This window comes from Ictidomys tridecemlineatus, chromosome 6 (genome assembly GCF_052094955.1).
Source record: "Ictidomys tridecemlineatus isolate mIctTri1 chromosome 6, mIctTri1.hap1, whole genome shotgun sequence".
Taxonomy (NCBI): Eukaryota; Metazoa; Chordata; class Mammalia; order Rodentia; family Sciuridae; genus Ictidomys; species Ictidomys tridecemlineatus.
Window position 1 is genome coordinate 24,310,870 of NC_135482.1, and position 23,983 is coordinate 24,334,852.

The 23,983-nt window shown below is 35.7% G+C and overlaps 1 protein-coding gene across 6 annotated transcripts in view; it reads left to right on the top strand.

The window, feature by feature from the left end:
* Cep83 (centrosomal protein 83) overlaps nucleotides 1–23,983 on the top strand; it is a 118,256-nt gene that overhangs the window by 15,554 nt on the left and 78,719 nt on the right. For 4 of the 6 annotated variants that reach the window (XM_078053004.1, XM_078053001.1, XM_078053005.1 and 1 more), the window contains exon 2: nucleotides 16,572–16,738. The exons of 1 other annotated variant lie outside the window; for it this stretch is intronic. The gene's annotated coding sequence lies outside the window, so the exon portion shown is untranslated. The remainder of the gene's footprint in view (nucleotides 1–16,571; nucleotides 16,739–23,983) is intronic. One more of the 6 variants, XM_078053003.1, reaches the window with a different exon arrangement.

A 23,983-nucleotide genomic window follows, 5' to 3' on the forward strand; every position in this document is an offset into this window, starting at 1 on the left:
TGGGTGGTAACTATACAGGTACTAACAGTGGCTAGCGGAAGTAGCACATTGCAAAATACACTGCAAGTATGTTTTTGGGTATTATATTTTCCTCTGATCTCTTGTACCCTTTTTTCTTATTGCCCTAAAACTGAGCAGCTTTCCTCCACCAAGCCTTTCTGCTAGGTTGTTCTGCTTAACCTTGGGTCCAGAGCAATGGAGTTGACTGTCCATAGCCTGAACCTCTGAAACTGTGAGTCCAAAATAAACTTTTCCTCCTCTAAGTTGTTTTGTCAAGTATTTTGGTCAGAGTGACAAAAATGGTGATTAACATGCAATAAACATTTATTGAATAATGAAGAATATCCCTAAGCATAATTGTGTATATCTCTGATTAATTTCTTAGGATTAATTCCTAAGAATATGGAATTGCTAGGTCAAAGGATATGTTCATTTTAGAAGTCTGGTTATCAGGCTGACCCCCAGAATTTATTTTTTGAGGTAGTAGTTTCTTGATGGCTAGCTATCATAAAGCATATATGGTTAGTTGTGAAGCAGTGTTCTAGGTGACATTATTCCCCAAACTGTCTATGGAATTGCATTATAAACCTATAACAAACCTATAGAAAAGTTTTATATCACAGTAATTTCATGGATCACTTTTTTTTTTCCCCTCACAAACAGGGTATTGGGAGATAGATGACCAAAAAAAGTAGATTGTTGTTTTTCCTTTGAAGGAGTCATAGTTTCATTGGAAAGATAGGTTATATAGTTAAAAAGCTGCTAGAGGACAAAATTGAAGATGTGAGAGAAATAGAATGTCTGAGAAAAGCAGGAGGAGGGCAGAAAACTATGTAGCACAAAGGAAAACCTATTCTTTATATTCACTTTCAGAATGTCTGAAATTCTCAAAATAGTTTCATGATTCTTCAGCTTGTAGGGTTTTTGGTTTGACTTAGATCTTCATCTTTGGGTTAATTGAAAAGATATAAGAAAATAATTCAGTTTGGCATAACTGTGTGGACAAAGTTGTAAAGGCAAGAATCAACTTGTAGGGCTGGGGATGTGGCTCAAGCAGTAGCTCGCTCGCCTGGCATGCGTGCGGCCCGGGTTCAATCCTCAGCACCACATACAAACAAAGATGTTGTGTCTGCCGAAAACTAGACAATAAATATTAAAAAATTCTCTCCCTCCCCCCCTCTCAAAAAAAAAAAAAAGAATCAACTTGTATTAGAGAATTGCAAAGTAAACTGAATTGACTTTAACAAAGAGGTCCACATGGGACAATAAAATGGTGAAAACTACTAATATAACCTTTTCTATTGCTTCCTGATCAAATCAAAATTTCTCCACAAAATTCACATTCTGCATTAAACAGTTCTCTATACAAATGAAAACAAGATTGCCTTGTGAATATTTGTAGGCCATGGAGGAAAGGGCAAAGACTAAAAAATCTGGGACACTATTGTAGGAAGCTTCTATTAAAGCCTCTATTAAAATTAAATGTAAAATATTTGAGTTTTGACACTAGAGCTTGATGGCTTTAGACACGGAAAAGAATGGTTTAAATCAACAGATAAAGAATCAGCAGAATTAATAATCTATTTCAAATAGGAGTTGGGAATGAGTTATGTACTAAGAAACAAGAGAAAAATGGTGGTAATTAACTTTTTTTAAAAGTATTTTTCTAGTTGTAGGTAGACACACAATATCTTTATTTATTTATTTATTTATTTATATATTTATTTTTTAAGAGAGAGAGAGAGAGGAGAGAGAATTTTTAATGTTTTTTTATTGTTTAGTTCTCGGCAGACACAACATCTTTGTTGGTATGTGGTGCTGAGGATCGAACCCGGGCCGCACGCATGTCAGGCGAGCGCGCCACCGCTTGAGCCACATCTCCAGCCCTCTTTATTTATTTTTATGTGGTGCTGAGGATCGAACCCAATGCCTCATACATGTAAGGCAAGTGCTCTACCACTGAGCCCCAGCCCCAGCCCCGGTAATTAACTTTTTTTAAAGAAGCAGGTAGAAAATCTTTTGTTTCAAGCTAGGGGTGTATCTCAGTGGTAGAGTGCTTGCCTAGCACATGTGAGGCACTGGGTTTGATCCTCAGCACCACATTGAAGTAAATAAATAAAATAAACATTGGGGCTGGGGCTAGGGCTCAGTGGTAGAGCGCTTGCCTCACATGTGAGGCACTGGGTTCCATCCTCAGCACCACATAAAAATAAATTAATAAATGTGTGTGTGTGTGTGTATGTGTGTGTGTATAATTTCTTGTTAAGTAAACATTGGGTCCATCTACAACAAAAAATGAAAAATTTAAAAGAAATTTTTTTGTTTTAATGAGCTTAATGTGTTCATGTAAGGGAGAAAAAGTATTCTTTTCCTCATCCATTTTTTCTTTTGGGGGGGGTTACCAGGGATTGAACTCAGGGGCTTTTGACCACTGAGCCATATGCACAGCCTTATTTTGTATTTTATTTAGAGACAGGTCTCATTGAGTTGCTTAGCTCCTCACTTTTGCTGAGACTGGCTTTGAACTTGCCATCTTTCTGCTTTAGCCTTCCCAGCCACCACACCTGACTCCCCATCATTTATTGGTTCATAGTGAACCCATGAAAGATAGATTATCAAGAGAAAAGCATACAAATTTATTTTAATGAAAGTTTTACATGACTTGGAAACCTTTAGAAATAAGGATCCAAGAAACAGGGAAGCCCATTTATTCTTATACAGTCATGCAGAGGTACCACTGGAGGAAAAAGGTTATGAACTGAAACTGGTGCCACTTCGAAAGGCCTGTTTGCTCAGATTTTTCTTGGTGTCTCTGTCATACTTTTCTCCAGGTATAGAAAGGACCCCTCTGGAATGAGGGCCATTAAAGGAAGGTCAGATAAATCTTTTTAGGGGAGACTGCTTCTGGGGATAATGGTGGTAAAGGACAGAAGAGCTTGCCTTATATATAGGGTAGGGTGTCATTAAACCCCATTATTGAGTTTTTGTTGAAGGACTTGTGAGTAGAACTTGAGTTATAAGCTAGGAGAGAGATTTGTAATTAGGGTGTAAATTTGTGTGCCATTCAGATAGAAGTAGTAAATAAAGCTTTGAGAAGGGCAATTTGATTTTTCTACAAGAGATGCAGCAATGGACCAGAGACTTCTTAGGATAAGTATGAGAAAGGGAACAAGTAAGGGAAAGTGAAAAGGAACAGAGAGATGGGAAGTGATTGTGATATTGTTGATGCTAATACAAAAATTGAATTATTAATTTTTCTTTTTTTTCTAGTATTTATATAGTTTAGTAAACATAGTAAATCCTTGATGAAATTATTCATCTGGCAAGAAAGAAGTAATGACATTGTTACTTTATTTTCATAGTTTATAAACCATGAGTCAGTATTCTCATGTGATAGATTTCTGATGTTAATAAATTTTGCACTGGATTATAAAAATTATTTTGCATCATTTTAAAAAAGCTTACTTATATCTGGGGATAATGGTGGTAATGTCCTTTACCACCATTATCCCCAGAAGCAGTCTCCCCTAAAAAGATTTATCTGACCTTCCTTTAATGGCCCTCATTCCAGAGGGGTCCTTTCTATACCTGGAGAAAAGTATGACAGAGACACCAAGAAAAATCTGAGCAAACAGGCCTTTCGAAGTGGCACCAGTTTCAGTTCATAACCTTTTTCCTCCAGTGGTACCTCAACAGTGGTACCAGTTGAGGGAATGTAGTATATTTTATATTCACTGTTCATAAGCTACTTTTGATTACCTAAGATTGTGACTTGTTTTTTTTTTTTTTTGGCACTAGGGATTGAACTCCAGGGCACTTAACCATTGTGCTATATCCTCAGCCCTTTTAATTTAAAAAAAAATTTTTGAGACAGGGTCTTGCTGAGTTGCTTATTAGGGCCTAGTAAGTTGCTAAGGCTGGCTTAGAGCTTTCAATCCTCCTGCCTCAGCCTTCTGAGTCACTGGGATTACAGGTGTGCTCCATAGCTCCTAGCAGTTGTAATATTTTTTGAGGTTTAATTTTTTGAGGTTAAATTCTCCAAATGGATTGTTGTACCTTGTCGTACCACCTCCTTACTGTGTTCTGGTCTTTTCTATTTTCTAAACTAGTTTTCTTGTATCTCTGTTGTAAGCATGTTTTCCAAGATAATTTATATAATTTGAAAACTCTTACCACAAGGTGTCATTGTAACCTATAAAAAGAATTTCCATGTAAACATGTGCAACTCAATTGTATAATTTTTACATTTCCTTGTGTTTTAAAATGTTTTTTTTTCTGTTTCATATTTGTTTTTTATTTTTTAGTTATCTCTTAAGATATAGCGTGCGCTTTGTTAAAGGAAAAAAATAAAAGTAGCTCATGTTCTTGAATTCTCATATTTTTGCACAAACATATGCTTTCCACCCACAAATTTCTTGAGAGTGTGTTGCTATAGAGATGATTTGTTTGAAGGAAAGAATGAGGAGGAGTAGCAGCAGGTGGACATTTAAGGAACAAACTCCTAATTTTATGTCTTTGTTCCTGACAGAACCAGCTTTAGTTTATCCCTCTGCTTATGAAGTCTCTATGGAAGAAAAGTGGATATTCTAAGTCTTTTACTGTGATGGCATTTACACTTTATTAAGATGTATTTGCAAAGTTGCTGTGTTTTGATTTTTCATTCTTTTTCTTTATTTTTATTTTTTGTAGTTGTAGATGGACTGAATGACTTTATTTTATTTATTTTTATGTGGTGCTAAGGATCAAACCTAGTGTCTCACACATGCTAGGCAAGTGCTCTATCAATGAGCTACAACCCCAGCCCTGATTTTTCATTCTTATGGAAGATCAATGCTTGAAGTAATTGTAATCTTTGAAACATTTCTTCCACTTTAAATGGATTCCATTTTTGTATTTTGTGGTTTTTTTGGTCTTGATTTCCTGGTTGGCCTTTTAACTAGTAACATTAAGATAGTTTTTGGTGGGGAGAAGGGTATCAATATTTATTAACTCTTGCCTCCAAATACAAGACTATTCCTTCTAGACTACCTGTTGTGTTACTGGCTTAATTCAGGCCCTTCTCATTACTTTTCTGGATGTTTGATCTCCTTTTCTCCTCTTGGATAACGTAGTTATTTTTCTGAGTACAAATGTAATCCCACTCTGTATTGTCCTCCTTTCATCCAAGTCTTAAAATCTTTCATTGGCTTCCTAATACCAAAGAACTAACTCTAGTCTTCTGTACTTGGCCTTCAAGGCCCTTTGGCTCTCCAGGCTCCCCCTTAGTGGTGGTCTTCCTTTCCATCTCAATGCTTTTGTACTTGATGATTCTTCCTTGCATCTCCTTCTTGGCTTTAGCTTTATCTTTGTGAAGTTTTCCCTGAAAACAACTTCTGTACAATCAGAACTTTCTTTTCTCTTCCCCTATACTACTTGTAAATATATTATAGTATCTTTACTTTAAAACTTTCTGAATTTATTTTTTTGAAAATGTAACGTGAAATGTTAAAAAATTTTTAACAATCCAAAAGTGATTTAATTGTATATTTTCTCTTATCCTTGTTCAGTCAGCAGTTGGTGTTTAACATTTGTATTCATAATGAAATACCTGAGATAATTATAATGAGAAAAAGTTTACTGTGTCACATTTTTGGAGGTTCTAGTCCAAGATATAGGCAGACCTATATCTATCACTGCTGGGTATGCCAGATGATGATAATGGGAAGCTTGTGCTCATCTCATGGCTGGGAAGCAAAAGAGAGAGGAGGAACTGGACCTCACAATCTCTATAGTTGGCATGCCCCCAATTACTTAAGGACTCCCACAAGGCCCCTCTTCCTGTAGGTTCATGGAACCTCCCAGTAGTGCTATACCTTGGAGACCAAGCCTTTAACACGTGGATCTGTGGGGGACATTCAGCATCTAAACTGTAGCAACATATATTTTCCACTGACCACTGTGAACTCTGTGTGGACAAAAATTTTCTTTTATGTATATCTGTATCCCTATACCCAGCAGTGTGTCTGATATAATAGGCACAGCCTGTGCTGTGAATATGTGCAGACTTTTCTTTGCTGAGGAGAAGTCCGCTTGACTTGATGGTATGTGTATTTCTTTATATCCCTCAAAATCCTCTTATTGTAATTAGACCACTCAGTAGTATGGTTGAGTGTCAATAAGTACCTATTGTTTAATTTTTGCTTTTAAAAATGTCAAATGATTTTAAAATTAACCTGTCTGGAGGATGAGTTTTTAATATCTCATTTCTGACTGTGAGAAATTTTACAGTTTCTTTCTGACAGTTTCTAAAAGATGAAAAGGAGAATGCTTGTGTAAACTGTGGAAAAATAATTTTTTCTTATAAAGTTTTGAGACCAAGGTATATATCTTATGGAAATGAAATCAGAATTTATTTAAAAATCATTTTCAGGATGTGTTGTTGGGTCCATAGACAGTCTTTTGTGTATTAGGAGCCATATGGTAGGTAGCCTTTTCTATTTCAGGAGAAAGATGTGACTGTGAGCAAAACAGACTGCAGCTCACACAAAGGTACTAAGTGCTCATAAGCCTCCATGTTATATGAAATAGAGTCTGTACTAAGAAATGTTAAAATGAATTTGAAGTATGGTGTGGGCAAAAATCATCTTTGCTTTTATTGTTCATAATTTATTACAGCTGAGCATTTGAGATTGACTGGTTACTGTATCCTACTTTATAGAATTCTTTTATGGAAATTAAGCTGGACAGAGGCAAACTGTAAGATTATAAGAATAGAATAACATTTTAATTCAGAATGCTTTGTGGCTGATTGCTAACCACTCTAACACATATCTTCTTCCTTTTTTCTTTCCTTGCCTTCTCTTGTTGTTGTTGTTGTTTTTTTTTTTCTTTTTTCTTTCCCCCTGAATCACAATTATGGGCCCTGGCACCTTACCAGGGCTTTGAAGGGTCTGCTCCCAGCTGCACTTCAGGTTTTGGCAGGGTGTCAAGATGTGACTATTTCTTGTACGTAAGACATCCAGGGATGGCCATCCAAAAGCCTGTTGGATGTCTATTGTGGGATTCTCTGGATTTTGAAGAAATTAATTTCTAATATCTTATTTGTAAGTAAAATAAATGCCTGAGGTAGGCTATCTCTAGATGTCTAATATTGTTTTTAATGAACAACATTCACTGTAGGGGCATGTAGTATTTAAAACATTGTTTTGAAATGTTCAAAGGCATAGCATGTGCTTTTTAATGAAACGTGTTTTGGAAGCTTTCCATGAGCATCAACAGCTGTGCCTTTTGAATATTTTGAATTACCATACTTTTGGGCAAACATTGTACCAATCATATCTTAAGAAATTCTGCCTGAGAAGAAGAAAAAGTCATATCTAGGTCTGTAGAGTTGTGACCAGTCAAAAGAAGTGGTAGGAGGGACATGTGGGTATGATTATGTGATTATAATAGTTTCAAAGAAAGGAAGAGGAAGTGCTAATCTTTTTTTTTTTTTTTTTTTTGTGTGTGTGTACCAGGGATTGAACTCAGGGGCACTTCACCACTGAGCCACATCCCCATTTAGAGATAGGGTCTCACTAAGTTGCTTTGCACCTCGCCATTGCTAAGGCTGGCTTTGTACTCAAGATCTTCCTGTCTCAGCCTCCTGAACTGCTGTGATTACAGGCATGCACCACCACAGCCTGCTGTGCTAATCTTTTTAAAGCTGCCTTTCAGATACTAGCCCAATAAGTGCTCAGTGATTGAGGCTGACCAAGATGTTTAATTTCTTTTTACTGTTTATGGTTTGAATTATTAATTGAACTTTTAAAAATTAGCATTATGCCTATTTGTGTGATAAACTCTGCACAGTAGGAATTGTTTCTTTTGTGTATTTTGAGTGTCTAAGACATGTCTTAAATGCCTTGTAACTGATAGCTATATATTGACTAGTTGAAATTAGAGAAGACTGACTACGTGGCACTTTAAATTGTGGTACAAATTTTGAATTTGGGCAAAATTTTTTATGAATAAATAGAAGAGAAAGCTAGTAATCTAAGGTTTGTATAAAAAATACTGTGCTTAAAAAAACCAAAATTTTAATCTCTCAGTTTTAGACATTGGACATTTGAAATCAAGTTGTTGGCAGGGACATATTTATTCCAACTGCTCTAGGGAAGAATCTTTTTGTTGCTTTTTCCAGCTTCTTGTGACTCCAGGCATTTCTTGTTTGATGACTGCCTTCTCCTTTTCAATCTCAAAATGGCCCCTCCTTCTCTCTCCCTTGGTTACTTCTGTTTACATTTATGGCCCACCTCTATTATCTAGGGAAAACTCAGCCTCTTATGTTTGGGAAGTAACGTGGTTTTTTTTTTTTTGGGGGGGGGGCTAACATTTGGCTCCCTACAGTCTGGAAGCCTTGGCTTCTAAATAAAGATGAGCAAAATGAATTGATGTTAATATGGCCTTAGAATGGTGATCATTTTATTTGTTCTGTTGATATTTTTGAGCTTAATACATGCTTGTAGTTGTTTCAGGTGTTGGGATTATAAAGATGAGTAGATATATGTTGATATGGAGGGAGTTGTACTAAATGTATTACATATACTTATAAAATGTAAGAAGATGAAAATTGAACTCCAAGGTACATGCCTGTAATTCCAGTGCCTCAGGAAGCTGAGGCAGGAGGATCAAAAGTTCAAAGGCAGTCTCAACAATTTCAAGGCCTAAGCAACTTGGCAAGACCCTGTCTCAAAATAAATAATAATTTTTAAAAAAGAAGATGGCCGGGGATGTGGTTCAGTGATTAAGCACCTCTGGGTTCAATCCCTGGTACTAAAAAAAAAAAAAAAAAAAAAAGAAAAGCAAGAAAGAAAATTATATATGTTTGAGTGAAACTGTCCTTCATGGAGGAATGGAGGAAGCAAGGCATTATTGAATAGTGATTTTTTTTTTTTTTTTTTGAGATAGAGCCTTGCAATATTGCCTAGGCTGGTCTCGAACTCCTGGACTCAAGTGATTCTCCTGCCTCAGCTAGCTAGCAGTGGTTAGTGCATTGAGAAATTTTAAATTCTTTCATCCTAATATATAAATAGCTTTCTTCCATTTTACAATTCATAAACTAAATACTCTTTACTGTGATAGTTCTTAATGCAAAGATCCTTTCTAGAGTAAGAGCTGTGATTGACTATTCAATATGCAAAGATGTATTTAGGGAATATGCAGATTAAAATTATGAGGTCTGGGGTTATGGCTCAGCGGTAGAGTGCTTGTCTAGCATGCCTGTAGCACTGGGTTCAATCCTCAGCACCACATAAAAATAAATAAATAAATAAAATAAAGGTGTCCATCTACAACTAAAAACAAACAAAAACAAACCTACAATGAGATACAATTATATACCTCTTGAAATGGCTAAAAATCAGACTTGCAGTACCAATTGTTGGCAAAAATGTGAATCAAGGGCTGGGATTGTAGCTCAGTGGTGGAGTGCTTGCCTAGCATGTAATGAGGTACTGGGTTCAATCTTAGCACCACATAAAATAATTAAAAGTATTGTGGCCATCTACAACTAAAAATATTTTAAAAATGTGAATCAACTATAACTCATATTTTGTTGGTTAGAATGGAAACTGGTACAGGCATTTTGGAAAAATAATTGTCAACTTTTTTAGTATAAATTTAAACATATACCATGACCTGAAATTCTACATTTACTTATTCACTACTCCTCCCAAACTGAAAACATTTCCACAGAATCTCTTGTACAAGAATGTTCAGGAGCTGCAGGAGTGTGGCTCAGCGGTAGAGTGCTCATCTAGCATGTGTGAGGCCCTGGGTTCAATCCTTAGCACCACATAAAAATAAATAAATAAAATAAAGATGATATTTTAAAAAAGAATGTTCATAATGTCTGTATTGATCATAACTAGAAATAACTAAATATCCATGAGCAGGAAAATAGATTAAAAAGAGTAGTATATTTCTGCAGTAATACACAAAACTAATAGAGAACAAAGGGGAACTTTCTAAGGTGATGAAATGTTTTTTATCTTGAAGAAATTGAGGCTTTCTTGGGTTCTTCGCTAGTGAATTCAAGGAATTGTATAGTTAAAATTTGTGCATTTCATTTTATGCAGATTTTACCTTAGAAGGGACTGGAAACAAATGAACTGAAGAGAACTGATAGGATAAATAACTTTTTTTTCTTAATGTCACTATAAATCCATTTAATGTCTGAAACTGTGAAAACCATACAACCATGAGAAAAGCTAAGATAAACGAGATTTGTTGGAAGAATAATGAAAAAGACCAGAGACCTTGATGATGACCCCAATTTTTAAATCACTATGTCTCCTTAGTCCTGATTTTTCTTGGAATTATAATACACATACAGAAAAGTACACAAAAATGATACACTTGGGCTGGGATTGTTTCTCGGGTAGAACGCTCACCCTCGCACATGTGAGACCCTGGGTTCGATCCTCAGCACCACACACAAAAAAATAAAAATAAACAAAATGATACACTTGAGTAATTTATAAAGCGAATTATAAAGCATACTTCCATGGGCGGGGGGACAACAAAAGTCAAGAAGTAGAACATTGGCAGCCTTTCTCAGGCAATAATTTCCTGCCATTAATGAAAATAACTTATCAGGCAGAGGTACCTTGGTTCTTGTCGTCTTCATAGTAAGATTTCAATTGGGAGACACAGATCAAATAGAGTAAACAGGCATAAAAAGTTTATTTAACAGAAGTTTGTGAAAGAACACCCTAGAAAACATGGAGTGGGCTGTATCTTCTGTGTTGTGGGCTTTTATGTCCTATTTGTGAACTTCCCACACTGTGAATTTTTCATTTGGTGTGGTTACAGCCATTTCCTGCCTAATTTAGTGCACTTGTGCCAATTTTGCCATGTTGGAAAATTTACTAGCATGGATTATACTCAGTTTTTTCTTATTGACAGGGAACTGTCAAGCAGTTGATCCCTGGGCTGTGTATCAGCCTGCCAGGTAGCACCTAGGTGTAAAGCCTGAATTTCCTACTCATAGCAGTTTTGCAGTGTAAACATACTTAAGCTGTACCCCTAATACTGGAATTTTACCCCTTTTTAATTTTATATGTTTGGAGTAATTTAGTATTCTTTTATGTTTGGGGTTCTTTCAGTTCAATGTGTTTTATGGTCTATATAGAGAATATCTGCAGCTTATTTTCACTGTGACATAGTCCAGTTCTATCATACCACTGTTTCTTCAAGTGTTGATGAACATGTTTCTAGGTTCCACTTGAAAGAAACAATACTGCAATGAACAGTACCATACAAATCTTTTGATGTACTTGTAGTTCAGTTGGGTATATTCTAAGGAGAGGAATTGCTGAGTCATAATACATGCATTTCTTTAACTGGGTAGATAATGCTAGTTTTTTCCAAAGTAGATATGCTAATTTACAATCTGTTGCTTCTTATCATCTCCAAACTTTCTATTATCAGTCTGTTTTTCTCATCATAATTTTTATTTTCTAAAGAATTCCTCCACATTAGTAAGTGAAAAGGCAGTAGAAAAAAATGGAGCAAAAGGCTCAAATAGACATTTTGCAAAGGAGGATATCTAAATGGACAGTAAACAAAGAGAAAGTGTTCAAGCTCATTATTTATCAGGGAATTGCCTTTCAGTCTTTTGAGTATACTCTTTTCTTGTCCAGGGTATTGAAGATTTTGTCCCATATTCTAGTAACATTCTGTTGCTTTTCACATTAAGATTTATTTAGCTTTCCTCTTGGCCCCTGTTAACTAACAGTTTATTTTCTCTCTCAGTATATTTACCTAATCTAGATATTTCATAACTGGAATTATACTCTGATGACAGGAATTTTATTTAGCTCTAAAGGTTCGTGAGCATCAGTTCCTTTTTTTCTTTTTGCAGTGCTGGGGATTGAATCCAGAGAGCATCATCACACATGCTAGGTAAATGCTCTAACTCTGAACTACATTCCCCACTTATCCCTATCCTTTATAAAATTTGCCTTCTTGTAATCCTCTTGTTTCAGCCTCCTGAGCCACTAGGTTTACAGGTGTGCGCCACCATGTCTCTCTTTTTTCATTGAATTAAAAATGTTTATTCACAGTATGATTTGTGGTTTTCTGTTGAAACCTGCAAGTGTGGGCTATTGTGTTATAAAATGGTTGAACCTAATTAAGCTTTCTGTTTTAATGGGGGTTTTCACCCTGCTCTGGCAGGGGAAAAGGAGAAATGCTACCTCATTATTATCAGATGGGATAGAAGTCCAGGTTTCCCAACTGGCCTCTGTTGACACCTAAGTTGGGGGGTGTTTTCATGATTTTTCTGGGTAACTTGGAGCTCTGGTTGCCTATTGTGATCTCCCTCCACTCATGCCCTGATGAAGGTAGACTTATTGTCACTGAGATAATGGTGCCTGTCTTAACTTTCCACTTCTGTGGCTGAACTTGTGCAGGTTGAGAGGTAGGTGCTCTTTCTTACTTCTAGTGGGGGCGAAAGTTCAGGTTTCTGGTGTGTCCTTTGCTGACATTGCAGGTACATGGCACTTCATAGTGCTCAGTGAACATGAAAGTTCTCACTGTCTACTTGGTCCTCTTCTACACTTCCCTCCAGATTATTGGGATACTTTGTTGTAGCCTGGCAGGGGTCAAGGCCTGGCCCCCTTACTTGGTCTTTGCTTCTGCAAATAGGGGTAGAGCTGTGTAGTTTTCTTTTTCTGTAGTACTGGATAGAGTAGAATGTAGTTGTCTAAATTTTTTTCTATCTTGCTACAAGGCTTCTCCTTCCTTGTACCTCTAACCAGAGAGTAAAGTTTATTGTTTTTTTTCCTGAATACCAGCTTCTTTAGCTCCAAGTTGAGATATGTGGGAAACGAAGTCTATGGATCTGAGCACTGTGTTTATTCTTACACTGTGAGGTCTTTAGCTGGACTGCCTGTCCATTTGATAATCTTCTTATGTAAATATATAACCCAGGACTTTGGGTTGTATTATTGGGTGAAATAGGGAAATACACAAATAACTACTCTATTTTCCTAGAAGCTGAAGTCTTTAAGTTTTAATATGTAATATCAATTTTCATTTAGTTGTGGATATTTTCTAGTTTCTCTTGGGACCTTTTCTTCAATTCACATTTAGAAATGTATTGTTTACTTTGTAAAGATACATAGCTTTTTAGTTATCTTTATGTATTGAGTTTTGGTTTAGTTGCATTGTAGTTAGTGAACACATTCTGTACAATTCTTTTTTTTTAAACACTTATTTTTTATTTATTCATTTTTATGTGGTGCTGAGAATTGAACCCCGGGCCTCGCATGTGCTCGGCAAGTGCTCTACCACTGAACCACAACCCCAGCTCCCACATTCTGTGTAATTCTGATCTATTAACAGTTATTGAAGATTTTAAGATCCAGCTTGTGTTCCTTATTTATAGTATTGTATATATGCTTCTGAGGAATGTATATAGTATAGTTATTTGGTACAGTTTCTTATATGTCATTTAGTCAGGATGGTTAATTGCATTGTTTAAATTGTATGTGTACTTACTGTTTTATCTCATTTGCTTTTTATATTAGCTACCAAGAGTAGTGGCTAGATTCTCACCCTGTACTTGTGAATTTATTGTAGTTCAAACAATGTATATAGTTAGTGGCTGTACTAAGTGTATGTAAATTTAAAATTGTCAATTTTTTCTGGTGCATTAAACCAAAAACGACTTTTGTCAACTTTAGTAGTGTTTTTTTTTTTTTGCACCTTAAAATCTTTTATCTGATGCTAATATAGCTCTACCATCTGTCTTTTGATTAGTGTTTATGGTATCGTTTTCCTTGAACCCTTCCTTACCCCTTATGTCTTAAGTATAAAAAACTCTTATAAAAGAGTATATATTGGGGCTGGGGTTATGGCTCAGCGGTAGCACACTTGCCTGGCATGTGCGAGGCACTGGGTTAGATTCTTAGTACCACATATAAATAAGGTAAAATTCTATCAACAACTAAAAAAAAATTTTAAAAAGAGTATATGTTATCAAGCTTTGTTTTTTCCTTTAAATTTATCTTTTATTTGAGGCATTTATTCTGTATATATTAATGCAATTACTGATGTTTGTTTAAATCTACTGTATTACTGTGTCTTATTTTCCTGTTGTTTTAAGTTCCTTCTTGTTATGGTTTAGATATAAGTTGTATCCCAAAAGCTCAATTCAAGAAAGTTCAGAGGTGAAATGATTGGGTTATGAGAGCCTTAATCTAATCAGTGCATTAATACACTGTTAGGGATTAACTGGGCAGTAACTGTAGGCATGTAGGATGTGGCTGGAGGAGATAGGTCACTGGGTTGTGGGTATATATTTTATTTTGTCCCTGGTGAGCAGAATGCTTTCTCTGCTTCCTGATTGTCAGGTCCTGAGCTCCTTTCCTTTGCCACATCTTTCTGCCATGATGTTTTGCATCACCTCTCTCTGACCCAGAGCAATGGAGCCAGTTGTCTGTGGACTGAGACCCCTGAAACTGTGAGCCCCAGATACACTTTACCTCCTATAAAATTGTTATTGTCAGGTGTTTTGGTCACAGCAGTGAAAAAGCTGACTAAAATTATATTTCTTCCTTCTTGTTTTAGATCATTGGTTCTCAACAGATGGTGGGGTTGATAGGTCACTTATGGTAACATGTGGAGACATTTTGACTTTCACAACAACTAGGGAGAGTGGTGCTACAGGCATCTTGTTGTTGAATATCTTAGAATGCACAAGACAGCCCTACAGCAAAGAATTATATTCTTTAAAATGCCAATTGTGCTGAGATTGAGAAACCTGCCTTAGAGTGCTTGATTAATTCTATTTTTCCCTAACCTTTAGCATGTTTAATGGTTATCCTAGAGAAGGATTTGGCAGATGTTTATTATTAAGAATAAAAAGTAAATATTTTAGACACTAGATCATCTGTAGTTCCTGTCATGTACTCTTTTTTCCCTTCTTTCTAACGCTCCCTTTTAATAGACTTATTATTTTTTAAAGCAGTTTTAGCTTCACAATAAAATTGAATGGAAAGTACAAATAATTCCTGTATAACCTGTCTCTACATATGCACAGCTTCCCCTGATATCAGTATTCTACACTAGAGTATTACATTGGTGTTATAGTTTGAATCTGGACTGTCCCCTAAAAACTTTTGTGTTGAAGGTTTGGTCTCCAGTTACTCTCTTTCCCTTTCTCCCTCCCTTATTTTTATCCCCACCCCACCTCCACTTTTCTGGCTGCCATGGGTTAAGCAGCTTTTTTCTGCCATGCCCTTCTGCCATGATGTCCTGCCTTACCACAAGCTCAGAAACAATAGACTTAAGTGACCATGGACTGAAACTGTGAGCCAAAAAAAACTTTCTTCCTTTTAGATTCATTTTTCTTGAGTTTATTGTCACAACAATGGAATGCTAACAAACACAATTGGTTATAATTGGTAGGATTAGATTGACATATTATTATTAACCAAAGTTCATAATTTACATTAGGGTTCACTTTTGGTGTCGTGTGTGCTGTGGATTTCAACAATCCTGTTTAGCTATGTATCTGCCATTATGTCATACAGTATAGTTTCACTACCCTAAAAATCCTTTATGCTCCACTAATTTATCCTTCCCTTCCTCCTTCCCTCTCTTATAACTTCTGATTTTTAAAAATTGTTTCTGTAGTTTTCTTTTTTTTTTTAGAATATCATATAGTTTGACTCTTACTATATGTAGCTTTTCAGACTGGCTTTCTTACTTAGTAATATGCATTTAAGGTTCCTCCATGTCTATTCATGAATCTATAGTTTATTCCTTTTTAGTGCTGAATATTTTATTGCACGGATGCACCATAGTTTATCAATTCACCTATAGAGGGACAAAAACTTCCCAGTTTTTGCAGTTAGACTGAATATTTTATTGCATGGATGCACCATAGTTTTTCAATTCACCTATAGAGGGACAAAAACTTCCCAGTTTTTACAGTTAGAATTAAAGTTTGTTATAAAATTGTATGCAGGTTTTCATGTGTATATATGTTTTCAGTTCATATCAGTTCATTCAGCCTAAATTCCCAGGAACATGATTGCTAGGTCTTGTAATATGAGAGTGTTTAATTTTGTAAGAAACTGCCAAACTGTCTTCCAAAGTGACTGTTACCATTTTACATTTTCAATAGTAATGAACAAATTCCTCTTGCTCTGCATCTTTTTTTTTTAATAATGTTTTTTAGTTGTAGATGGACACAATACCTTTATTTTATTTGTTTTTATTTTTAGGTAGTGCCAGGGATCAAACCCAGTGCCTCATGCATGCTAGGCAAGCACTCTACTAATGAGCCACAACCCTGGCCCCTTGCTCCACATCTTCATCAACATTTGGTGTTGTCAGTTTTCATTTTTTCCCATTCTAAGAGCTTTGTAGTGGTGTTAGTTTACAATTCTCTAATGACATATAATGTTGAGCGTCTTTTCAAACTATGATTAATTACCACCTGCATTTGTTCTTTGGTGAAGTTTTGGTTCAGGACTTGCCCATTTAAAAATTTTGAAAAAAATTCATTTATTATTTTTTTGTTTCTTATGTTTTTCTAGGGATTGAATCCAGGGGTACTCTGCCACTGAGCTACATTCCCACCCCCTTTTTATTTTTTATTCTGTGACAGAGTCTTGCTAAGTTGCTGAGACTGACTTTGAATTTACCATCCTCCTGACTTAGCCTCCCAAGTTACTGGGATTACAAGTGCGTTCCACCAAACCTGGTGAGTTTTAAATTTTCTTCAGTGTTGAATTTTACAAATTCTTTGTTTATTTTGGATAATAGCCCTTTATCAGATGCATCTTTTGCAAATAATTTCTCCTAGTCTGGCTTGTCTTATTTTCTTGGTTGTATCTTTCATAGAGCAAAAATTTTTCACTTTCATGGATCATGTGAATCTGTTTCTGGATTCTCACCTGTTCCTTTGATCTATTTGGGATGAATAATATTGAGTCTTCCCCTGAGAAACATGGAGGGACTTCGGCCTCTAGGAAATCACCTATATTTTAATAAGACTTGCTTTTGTTGAAATGTGGTCAGTGTTTATATCAGAGGAGGGAACAATGTGAAAAACAGGCTCTTCAAATTTCTGTCTGATTTTTGTGTCAATAAAAGCCAGATGTTCCTGAATGATAAAATAAAGCAATCCTACCACAGTGTAAAAAAAAAAAAAAAAAAAAAATTGAATCTTCCTATCCATGAACATGGAATATCTCCATTTATTTACTTCTGATTTCTTTCATCAGAATTTTATATGCGTGTGTGTGTGTGTGTGTGTATAAATGGTTTGTTTTTAATTTCAAATTCTGTTGATATATAGGAAAATGATTGATTGACTTCTGTATATTAACCTTGAATACCGCAGTTGTGCTGTAATGCTTATTAGTTGCAGGAGTTTTCTTCTTTTGTCTTTTTTTTCACTTATTTATTTTTGTCATTTTGCTTCAGATTTTCTATATGGAAGATGATGTCATCTGTGAAAAATACACTCACATTTTATTCTTCCTCATCTCTGTGCTTTTTATTGCTTATTGCATTAGCTAGGACTTCCAGAATGATGTAGAAAAGCAGTAATGAGGGAGGATATTCTTACCTTATTTCTGATATTAGTGGGGAAGCTTTGAGTGTCTCACTTGTTAAATGATAGCTGTAGGTTTTTTTGTAATTGTTATTTATCATGTTCAGAAAGTTGTCCTCTATTCCAACTTTACTGATGATTTTTATTACATGTGGATATTGGATTTTGTCACATACTTTTTGTGTGTTTGATATGATCACATGAGTTAATCTGTTGATGTAATGGATTGCATTAATTGATTTTTAAATGTGAAACTGACTTTGCGTACCTGGGATAAATCCTGCTTAGTTGTGGTGAATAATTTTTTTATACATTATTGGGTTTGGTTTGCTACTATTTTGTTAAGAATTTTTTTGTGTTTGTTTTGATGAGTGATACTGGTCTATAGATTTCTTGTACTTTTTCCTGATTTTGGTGTTAGGGTGATACTGCTCTTGTAGAATGAGTTCAGAAGCATTCCCTCTTCTATATTCTGAAAAGGATAATGGAGTTGGTATAATTCCTTCCAAAATCTTTGGTAAATTTATTGACAAGCCCATATGGGCTTGGTGCTTTCTGTTTTAAATGTTTATTAATTATTGACTCAGTTTCTTTAACATATATAGACTTAGTTTGTCTATTTTTTCTTCTGTGAGTTTTTGCATATTGTCTTTCAAATAAATGGTCCATTTTATTTAATTACTAAATTTGTAGTCATGGAATTATTCATTGTATTTCTTTCTTTTTTTTTAAGAGGTTTTTGGGGGCCCTGGGTGGAATGTTATGGTTTGAATTATGTGATGTCTCCCTAAAGTTCATGTGTAAGTTGATGCAAGAGTGTTCAGAGGTGATTAGGTTATGAGAGCTCTAACCTAATTCATGAGGTTAGGTTGCTCATGGATTAACCGGGTATGTAACTGTAGGCAGGTAGGGTGTGACTAGAAGAAGTAGGTCAGTGTGGGTGTGCCTTTTAGGTTTTATATTTTGTCCCTGGTGCCTAGAGCTGTCTCTGCTGCCTGCCTGCCATGTCCTGAGCAGCTTTCCTCCTCCACACCTTATGTCATGGTGTTCTGCCTTACCTTTGCCCAGGAGCTCTGGAATCATCCTACCATTGATTGAACCTCTAAAACCATGAGCCAAAATAAACCCTTCCTCCTTTTAAGAAAACCAAACCAAACAAAAATTATGAGATTTGTAGTGATGTCTCCTCTAATTTCTAACATTAATAATTTGTGTTCTTTCCTTTTTTCTTAGCCAAGCTAGAATTTTATCTTTTTGAAGAATCAGCTCCAGGTTTCATTGATTTTTTTTCTCTGTTGACTTCCTTTTCTCAGTTTATAATATAATTTTCATCATTTTTCTTTTCTATTTGAAGTTAATATGCTTTTCTTCTGTTCTAAGACTTTGCTTTTCTTTTTCTAGCTTCCTAAGATAGAGACTTAGATGATTAAAAACTTATTTATTCAAAAACTTAAATTCCTCTCTTAAATGCTGCTTTCACTGCATCCCACAAATTTGATAAGTTGTGTATTCATTTAGTTAAAATACTTTAAAATATCTCTTGTAATTTTTTCTTTGACCTGTGTGTTATTTAGAAGCGTATTGCTTAATCTTCAATTATTTTCAGATTTCCAGGTATCTTTTTGTTGTTGATGGTTAGTATAATTCCATTGTGAACTTGGAATCAACACTGTATGATTACCATTTTTAAAAAATTGTGTTTTATGCCCTAGAATGTGTTCTGTTTTAGTGAATGTTCCATGTATGCTTGAGAAGAATATATCTTCCATTGTTGTTGGAGAAATAGTCTGTAAATGTCCATTTTATTAAGTTGGATGGTGGTATTGTTTAGTTTCACTGAGTAATTGCAGATATTTTGCCTAATGAATTTGTCCATTTCTTTTTTTTTTTAAAGATAGTGTTTTTAATTTTGTTTTTTTAGTTGTAGATGGACATAATATCGAACCCAGTGTCTCACACGTGCAAGGCACGTGCTCCACCTCTGTGCCACAACCCTAGCCCCAAATTTGTTCATTTCTAACGGGTATTGTTGAAGTATAAAACTATTAATAGTGGATTAATCTATTCATCTTTGCAGCTCTGTCAGTTTTTGCCTCGTGATTCTATGTTGTTAGGCAGTATTTCTCTGATCCCTAAGACTTTCCTTGCTCTGAAGTATTTTCTGTTAAAAAAAAATTTTTTTTTTAAGTACTGGAGATTGAACTCAGGGTCTTATCTATGCTAGGCAAGTGCTCTACCACTGAATCTCCAGCCCTTTTTATATTTTATTTTTGAGAAAGGGTTTGGCTAAATTACCTAGGTTGGCCTTGAATTTGTGATCCTTCTGCCTTAGCCTCTTGAGTGACTGGGATTATAGACATGTGTCATTGCACTCAGCTCAAAATTGTCTAAATTGGCTTGTGTTGCTATAAGAAAAATATTATATAGACTGGGTGGCTTATAAACAAGAGAGATTTATTTCTCATTGTTCTGAAGGCTGGGAAGTCTAAGATTAAGATTTTGGCAAACCTTGATGGTGAGTGTCTGGTGAGTGCCTATCTACTGGTTCATAAGTAGTTATCTTTTTTTATTGTCTTCTCATACAGCAGGAGGGCCAGGGGAGCTTTCTTAGGACTCTTTCATAAGGGCAGTAATCCTGTAATGAAGTTTCAGTCCCCATGACTTAATAACCCCCACATAGACCTCACCTTCTAATAGTGTTATTTTGATGCTAAGCTTTCAGCTTATAAACTTGGGAGGTATATAGGTGATTAGCCCATTGCTTTCTTCCTTTCCTTTTTCTTCCCTTTTCTTCCATTTCTTTCCCTTCATCCAGGGGCTTACACATGCTAGGCAAGGATTCCTTAGTCCTTTATAAAATTTTATTTTGGTACAGGGTTTTGCTGAGTTGCCTAAGATGGCCCCAAACTCAGGATCCTCCTGCTTCAACTTCCTGAGTATCTGGGATTACAGGCATGCACAACCAAGTCTGACTGCTGCTGATATATCTTTGTCTATTTAGTTTTAGTACATGTGTGTCTTTAAAAGTGGGTTTCCTGTAGACAACATGTACTTAGTTGGGTCCTATTATCATTATTATTACTACTTTGTTTTTCTTAGTGTTACAGTTTTACATGATTGTGGGGTTCACTTTGACATTCACAAATGTATATAACATAATTTGCTCCATTTCAATCCCCAGTACTGCACTTGACCCCATTCCTCTAATTTATTGTTCTTCCTTTTTATTTAGTTTTTAAATTGGTAAATAAAAGTGGAATTAATTTTGATATAGTCATACAGGCACATAGAATAATTTGGTCAGTTTCATTCTACAGTTGCAGTTAGTTTCTCCCCTTTGCCATCCTTCTTTGCTTCCCACAACCTCCTTCCTCCACTCCAGTTTTCCTGTATATTTTCATGAGATTTCTCCCCACTTTAAAAAAAAAACAACCTAATTTCTCTCTAGCTTTTACACATGAGAAAACATTCTACACTTGACTTTCTGAGTCTGTCTTATTTTACTTAGCGTGATGTTCTCCACTTGAATCCATTTATCAGAAAATGACACAATTTCATTCTTCATGATTGAGTAAAATTGCACCACCTTTTCTTTATTCATTCATCTATTCACAAGCATCTAGGCTGGTTCTATAACTTGGCTTTTATGAATAGCTATAAATATTGGTATGCATGTATCACTATAGCATACCGATATTAGTTCTTTTGGATAAATACTAAGGAGTGGGATAGCTAGGTCTTGTGTTTGCTCCACTCTGCAATCTCTTTCTTTAATTTAGTATATTGAGACCATTGACATTTAAAGCAATTATTGACATAGCTGAATTAATGTTGCCACATTTGCCACCGTTTTCAGTTTGTTGTCCTTATACTTTGTTAGTGTTTTTCTTCTACTTCATGCCTATACATATATGCTGTGTGTGTTTATGGGCTTATACACACACACAACACACACATACAACCATGATACAAAAGACAGGAGGAATAAAGATTATTTTGTTAAGGTACTTATGTAGTATAGTAAGTGACAAAAATGATAAAAGGCATAAGAGGGAAGAATTCAAATTATTTTGTTGGTAAGGTCCTTATGTTTTATACTTTCATAAGTTGTAGTTAGAAGGGAAGTGTTCTGTAAGTTGTATGATTAGGTCTTAGTCTTTTGGGGAACCTTTGCTCCTTGACTGTGAACTTTATTAGTGACTTTCAATTTGCACATACTCTCCCTTAAGTGAGAGAGGCTAATAAGAAGGTGCTAGATTTGAGAATTTCTGCTTCTGCAGGTTACTTAGGTTCTGTTAAAACCCCAGCAGATCAGGCTCTAGTTAAACAGTATCTTTTGAGGGAAGAAATAATGTTAAGATCAGAATGTTCTAAAGATTTCAAATAGTTGTATTTCCTTTCCCTTTTCTATGAGGAGGCTTTTCTCTGTTACTCATTGTGAGAACCTGGTTAGCTTCAGGAAATAAAAATTTTTTTTGAATCTAATGTATGAAATATGATATGTCAAGAGCTTTGTAATGTTTTGAACAACCAATTAAAAAAAAGGAAATAAAATTTTAAAAAGTGTGGGAGCACGTGTAACTGGCTACCTGTGTAGTTTTTTTTTAACTCTTTTGAGAATTGATTACAGTGACCTTTCAGCATTTGGTCAGTTATAGTTTAGGTTTTCCTACCCCTGCCTGGGAAGATTTCAGCTTGTGTGTTTCTGCTTTAATATGTTGTTGTGATTTTCTATATTGGCCTGTCAGTCTCTCCAATTTTGGAGGTATTAGTTTGTCTTATGTCCTCATCTCTTTTGGATCTAAGAGAGTTGTTGCCAGGCACAGTGGCACTGCCTACAAACCCAGAGGTAGGGGAGGCTTAGGCAGGAGGACTGCAAGTTCAAAGCCAGCCTCAGCAACTTAGGCCCTAATGTAACCTAGTGAGGCCCTGTCTCAAAATAATAACTATAAAAAAAAGGGCTGGGGATGTGGCTCAGTGATAAAGTGCTTCTGGGTTTAATTCCTGGTCCAAAAATTAAACAAATTAATAAAAACAGATGAGTTGTTGATTTTTCAGTTTGCTCAGTTTTATTTTTGTTTGGATGGGGTGGCAATCTTTAAGCCTCCTCTTACATGCAGACTGAAATAGAAATTGGAGAAATTTTTTTTTTTTAAATCAAGAATGGGTGATATGGGGGCTGGAGTTGTGGCTCAGTGGTAGAGCACTCACCTAGCATGTGTGAAGCCCTAGGTTCTATCCTTAGCACCACATGAAAAATAAAGGTACTATGTCCATCTATAACTAAAGAAAGAAAGAAAGGGTGATATGACTGGCAGCATGGAGACTATACAGTGCCTAGAGGTGCTGTAAAAGATGTAAGTTTGTGGGAGTTTTTCAGAGCTCTAGCAGCCTTCCTTAAAAGGTCTAGGAAGTTGAAAATCTCTGAAAGGGTGGATGTGGTCAAGCAAGCCAAGCATAAAGAGCTTGTACCCTTTGGTGAGAACTTATTCTGCTTGTGAACTGCTTTCATGGTGGAGCACCTGTATCCCCAGGGGGATGCTGGAGCTGGTTCTTATGACTAAGATCTGTGAGAGATATCAGAGAAATGGTATCATGCCCAACTTTGTCAGCAAAGTCTCTGAGAGTGTAGCTGGTTAGGTCCTCCAAGCTCTTGGGAGACTGAAAATGGTAGCAAAAGACCAAGATGGGTGTTGCAAACTGACACTCCAGAAACATATCTGCACAAAATCACCAGATAGGTGACAGCTACCAACAAGAATCATTAGAACAAATGATGTTGGATTTTTTTTAAAAGCAATCTGAAGCCTAGTCTAATATCTTTCTTCGTAATTGCCCTTACTCCTAAGAGGCAGGTCCAAACAAATGGTGTTTACCAGGGCTTTCCCACTCATTGCTGTTTCTCGGTGTTTGTTTGAATTTGAAGGCTGTCAGAAGTTATTCAGTTTCCTATCTACCTGCTTTGGATCTGGCAGGTGCCTCCAAATACCAAACCAGTTTCATTTTTTTGTATCTTCATTCTTTCCTGGCCCATCTCAGTAAATATTTACTCTTGTTTTCCAGTACCTGCAAGCAGATGTGTAAAATATATATTCAGCTTTTCTTATTGTCCAGAGTGGGAGACTTAATTCAAATTGCCTAATCCTCTGTTGTTAGAAGATTTTTCTCTAGATTTTTTGGTATGAGAGAGAGTACACTTTTCATAGTATTCAAGATAATTGAGTTAAATTTTCTGTGTTGTCTGCTGAAAACCTCCTTATAATTAGTATAGAAAATAGTTATTTCTTTGTAACCCTGAATATAGAATGGCTGAATTACTTTTCAAAGCCAGAAAAAGAATTTTCTTTGAGACCGTTTTATCTATGACACTAGATATTTGGAGGACTAATG